The sequence below is a fragment of the Solanum pennellii genome, chromosome 3, assembly GCF_001406875.1.
Source record: "Solanum pennellii chromosome 3, SPENNV200".
NCBI classification, from domain to species: Eukaryota; Viridiplantae; Streptophyta; class Magnoliopsida; order Solanales; family Solanaceae; genus Solanum; species Solanum pennellii.
In genome coordinates this window covers 24,060,679-24,066,545 of record NC_028639.1, presented here as the reverse complement: position 1 = coordinate 24,066,545, position 5,867 = coordinate 24,060,679, and positions in this window count along the sequence as shown.

Sequence of the window (5,867 nt, the reverse complement as noted above, 5' to 3'; positions counted from 1 at the left end):
GGGTAGGTAGTAGTGACCTTGAATGCCCTCTCGTGCATGACTTCCTGGAGAAGCCATGCGAAGTCCACCTCGATTCCGGCTATCATCGCCGCCATCAACACTCCTCGATCCCAGGTAACGATGTTATCAGCAGCTGTGGGGAAAAGGCAGTGACGGACGAGCAGCCACAAGAACTTTGTTATGAATATGAGGTTGGCCTTCTTGATGGCCCCCTTCGGCTCAGTGACCCAATCGGAACCCTCTCCATCTACTGACAGGTGCAGGGCCATCCACCTCTTGGTGGTCTCTCGCAGTGCTGGCTCGCGCAAGAACTGTCCATCCTTTACTATCTGCCAGCGGTAGTCAAACTCGGCAGTGATGGGGGTCCGAGTAGCATCTGCACTATCGCCGTATAGAAACCGGCGGATGGCTGGAAGGGAAATGTCAACCTGCACGCCCCGGACTCGAACCTTCTCCAGTGGGGCCTGTTTAGCGGGAGCAGCCCGCCTATCGATCTGTGATCGGAGAGTCGCTACGTAGGATGCGTAGAACTCTCGGACCATTTCCTCGTTGTATCGTCCCAACGGACGTGCTGTCCACTCTAAGCGATGCCTGGTGAAGAGGTTGTGGATCTCCGGCATCGTTGGGAGACTCCCTGTAAGTACCCGCCGCTCCAAGGTGAGTGTTCGAGTCATTACTCCTTTATCAGTCAGGAACTTGGCGTCGGAGTAAACTTGAAACTGGCCGTCGACACACCACCGGTTTGGCTGGTCAGAGGCTGGGGTGGGGACCGGAGCTGGTGCGCCGGATGTAGAGTCTGAACTGTCAGCCTCATCAGATGAGGCCGACGCTGCTGCAGTGGCGGGTGCGGGAACCTCAGCAGAGCCAGAAGCTTCCTCGGACCATGATACTCCTAAGGAGCCAGACGCTCCTTCCTCATTTATGGCTGACCCAGAGGGTGTGCCGGTCAGTGTGCGCTCCTCATCAGACTGGGAGGCAGTGACTACGCCGGAAGGCACCGTCTTGGGTGTGGATCTGGGAGCACGTGCAGCACGGGAAGGTGTGGAAGTGCCTAGGGGCACGTACTCAGGGTCACGCTCATCATCAGAGCCGATGACCATGCGGGCAGACGGGGCGACGGACTTCGATCGCCCGCGTGCGTAGGTGCGATCTTGCTTGGGTTTCATAGTAGATAGTACCTATAAAGGATCAATATTAGTAGGAGTAGTGGCAAACAAGACAGGCAAAACCATACAAAATAAAACATTGAAAATAGTGTGTCAGTGATATTGAAACTGTATCACACGAAGTGCCAGATGACGGCTCGTCGTGACTATGACGGACCGTCATGAGGTCCGTCGTTTTTTACTTAGTCTATGTATATATAAAGAACCCTGAAGGAGAGTCTCTGACTAGCATGGCGGTATATGCAGGACGGACCGTCGTGGGTACGACGGTCCGTCGTAGGACACTTAGAAAAATATTGGAGACCCTTAGCAGAGGGGTCTCTGACCATCATGACGGTCGTGCAGGACGAACCGTCGAGGGTACGACGGTCCGTCACATGTGTCCGTTGGGGCAGGGTGCTAGGGCTTTTGGAACGGACCCTACGATGATCTGTCGTGTGTACGACGGTCTGTCATCGGGGTCTCGTTCTGAATAACAGTGACAGAACAGGGGGTACCCTATGCATCCCCGATGAACCCACATGGTCTTGTAGTGTTTTGGACCTATAGTTGTCTATCCCAACTACCTAGGAAACTAGCAATGCAAAATCACCTATGGCTAGGGTTGTCAACATGGCAAATTCGAACATTTTGAGCCTAGGTTTAGACATAATCATATAAAGGAAACAATATACGACTAAGAACTAAGCTAATACTAACTAATAAACAAAAATGCAAGATAAATGAGTATAAATTTAGAGACACATACCTTAGAAATGGAGAAAAAGCAAATGGACAATGACTCAGTTGGCAAGGTAGACACCTACAGCAGCAGCTCCGACTAGTAGATGATAATTTTAAGGCTTTGGAGAATTGTGGGGGCAATGATCAGTGGGGGGGAAATGTGGAAGTTGAAAAGAGAGGGGAGATGAGAGGAATAATGAATGAATGGGGTGAAAATGAGGGGTTGGGGGGTTTAAACGGTCAGATTTTGAAAAGGGTCCAGCCGGGTCGGGTCGGGTATAATTCATTAATCACGCGACGGTTCCCCGACGACGGTCCGTCGCAGTTGTGACGACCCGTCGTTGGTTCCGTCGTGTGTGCCCTAATTTCAAAATAGCAGAAAAACGTACCTGGACGACGGATGCATACGACGGTCCGTCGCAGGCGCAACGGTCCGTCGATATATCCGTCAGTGACTGCTGCGGAGTAGTTTTCTGCAGAATTTCCTGGTGATGTGCCTGCGAATTTAAAAACACATTAGTAGAAAAATACTATCCTCTAAAAAAATGACAAGAATAGGGTTGCCTCCCAACAAGCGCCTGATTTAATGTCGCGGCACGACTGGGGACACTTGATTACTCAGCCTTCATCAAGATGGTTTGCCTCTATTACTTTATTCCCCGATGCTTTATGCCCAAAATAGAGTTTTATTCTATCTCTATTCACCTTAAACCACACTCCCTCCTTGGCTTTTAACTCAACTGCTCCATGAGGGAATACTTGGGTAATCAAGTAAGGGCCAGTCCATTTGGACTTGAGCTTGCCCGGAAGACAAGGCGACCCAGAACTGTCTACAAGCACCAAATCCCCAACCATAAACTCTTGTTTTGCATTTTTCTGTTCAGTCTCCTTCTTCATCTTTTCTTTGTGGGATATGGCAGATACCGATTGGAGCTCACCACTGTGCCTCATGGTCCTACAAATGTTGAAGGTTGCTTCTTTATTATTCAACCGAAATGTCATCTGTCCCTTCTCCATATCAACTAAGGCTCTACCTGTGGCAAGGAATGGCCTCCCAAGAATAATAGGCACTTCGAAATCGACCTCACAATCAAGAATAACAAAATCAGCCGGAAAGATGAATGACTCCACTTTTACTAGCACATCATGGAGTATCCCTATAGGCCGTTTCACTGTCCGATCAGCCATCAGTAGCCGCATCGCAGTGGGTTTTGGATCCCCCAAACCCAACTTCTTGTAAATTGAGAGGGGCATAAGATTTATGCTTGCCCCCAGATCACATAATGCTTTCGCAAAATGTAATGACCCAACTGTACAAGGGATAGTGAACGCACCAGGATCTTCTTTCTTTTGTACAAGGGATCTAGTAGCGATAGCACTACAATGCTGCAGTCTATCATCATCCTCGAAAGTGACCGATCTTTTCTTTGTGACCAGATCTTTCATAAATTTGGCGTAACCGGGCATTTGTTCTAAAGCTTCTACCAAAGGGACATTGATAGAAAGTTGCTTCAACATAGTTATAAAACGCCGGTATTTACCATCCTCGGTCTTCTTCACTAATCTCTGAGGGAAGGGTGGTGGTGGCCTAGGCATGGGAATTACCTTGATGGGTACTTCTGCATCTTTTCCATTACTTTCCTCTGCTTCACCACTACCCTTTACCACCTTATCATTATCCTTTCTCACATTTTTCTCAGCAGATGGCATAGGTGGGTCAATGGTTTGCCTACCACCCCGAGTAGTAATTGCCATACAGTGCGCATCATTCTTTGGATTTTGGACAGTGTTGCTAGGAAGAGTGCCCGGTTGCCGTGTGTTCACTGTCGCAGATAATTGGGCCACTTGCAATTCGATCTGTTTAATCGAAATTGCATGTGTATCAACTTTTTGCCCAATACTAGCTAAATCACCCCTTAACTCTTTAATGTGCTCATCACTAGCATCGAACCTCCTCATCATTTTGTGCAACATATCCTCAACTCGCGCCATACTATCTCCACCATCCCTAGGAGTAACTTCACGATTTTGAGGAGGAACATAGGGCCCATTCCTGTCGTTTCTATTAGCATAGTTACCCCTGTTAAAGTTGTTGTCGCGGTTGTAGTTTCCATCTCGGACATAATGACCCTCACGATTGTAGTTACCATAGTTCCGACCTTGGTTCCCTTGACCTTGGCGCCAATTATCCTGATTTGAGCCTTGGGCGCTTGGTCGGAAACCCCCCATCTGTTCATTTACTGCATAGGAATCCTCCTCATAATAACACTCATCGTTTGGAGGTGGTGGTTTAGCCAAGTAGTTGACTGCATTAATCTTTTCTGCACCCCCAGTGACATGTTTTAGTACCAACCCAAGCTCAGTTCTCATCTGAGCCATTTCTTCCCGAATGTCATCTGTGGCTGGGTTGTGAGTGGACTGCACTGCGAAGGTGTTTCTCCCTGTATCAGACTTCCTAGTACTCCAAGCTTTGTTATTCCGGGAGATTTTCTCTAATTTTTCAGCGATCTCAGCATAAGGGCACTCTCCATAAGATCCACCTGCTATAGTGTCCAACACCGCTTTGTTGTTATCATCCTGTCCCCGATAGAAGTATTCCTTCAGTGACTCATCATCTATACGGTGATTTGGAACACTTCTCAAGAATGAGGTGAATCTATCCCAAGAACTACTAACTGACTCTCCTGGTAGTGCCACAAAGTTGTTCACTCTGTCTTTGTGGTTTAGTTTCTTGGAGACCGGATAGTAGCGTGCTAAGAAGACATCCCTTAGTTGGTTCCAAGTAAAGATTGAGTTGTATGGGAGCTCAGTGAACCATATAGCAGCCTCTCCCGTCAGTGAGAGAGGAAACACTCTGAGACCTATTACATCTAAATCCAAATCAGGCCTCCCTACACAACTTTTACACACTGCCCTTACCTTAGCTATATGGGCATGTGGATCCTCAGAAGGTAGCCCTGAAAACAAACCTCTGGCAGTGAGCATTTGCATCAGACTACTAGTTACCACAAAAGTGTGGCCTGTGGGTAGAGGAGGCAAAACCAGTGGCCCATCCGAATCTGCTATGTCATCATAGCCTCTGTAGTATGCTTGGGGCCGTGGAGCGGGATTCTGTCCCCTCTGTTGATGTTCACCCGGAGCATCGGGTAACATCTGACCATGAACATCAACCGGAGCTGGGATGTTCTGGTTCGGATCCTCATCATTTATTCCCAAATTACGATTCATATTGCGCAGTGTACGCTCTAACTCGTGATCGTAGGGAAACAGCGGTTCTCTTCCTCTCCGTGTATTTGGCATACAAGGAGGATAGTTCTGAAAAGAAATCAAAAACAATAAAACAAAGTAAAATCAAGAAAATATCAACTAAACTATAGTAATAAGTTTAAATTAATCTAAAAGCTATTTTCCCCGGCAGCGGCGCCAAAATTTGATACGCTCAAACTTACTTCTCAAATAAGAAGTAAAGCGGTCGTGTCAAGTAAATAACCCAACTAGTGAGGTTGGGATCGTTCCCACGAGGAAAATAGTCTAGACTTAACTTCAACTTGTTATTACTATTGTTCGGTTGATGACTTCCTTAGAAAGTAAAAACATAAAAAGGGGGGTTTATATTTCCTAATGAGTAAAAATAACTAACGAAATTGAAAGAGACACTTAACAGTTTTGAAAGTTGGATTTTAATCAATTAATCAAAGTAACTAGGGTTTACGTGTTCCCCACAGGTTCATAACTTGATAATTCTAACTATAACAATTCTTTCCTAGTATCTTGCATGCAAAGTGATAAGTTATGTATTTCTAAATCCTTGGTCCGGCATCTAGAAAATCTCACTCCGCACCTTGGTCCGGCTACGTGTGTTGCTTTCCTAACCCTTATCTTTACCTCATATTAAGCATCGTATTCGATATTTGACTAAGTTATTACCTCGTACCAATCAATACTAGCCTATTAGATAGTATACACTAAATCTATGTT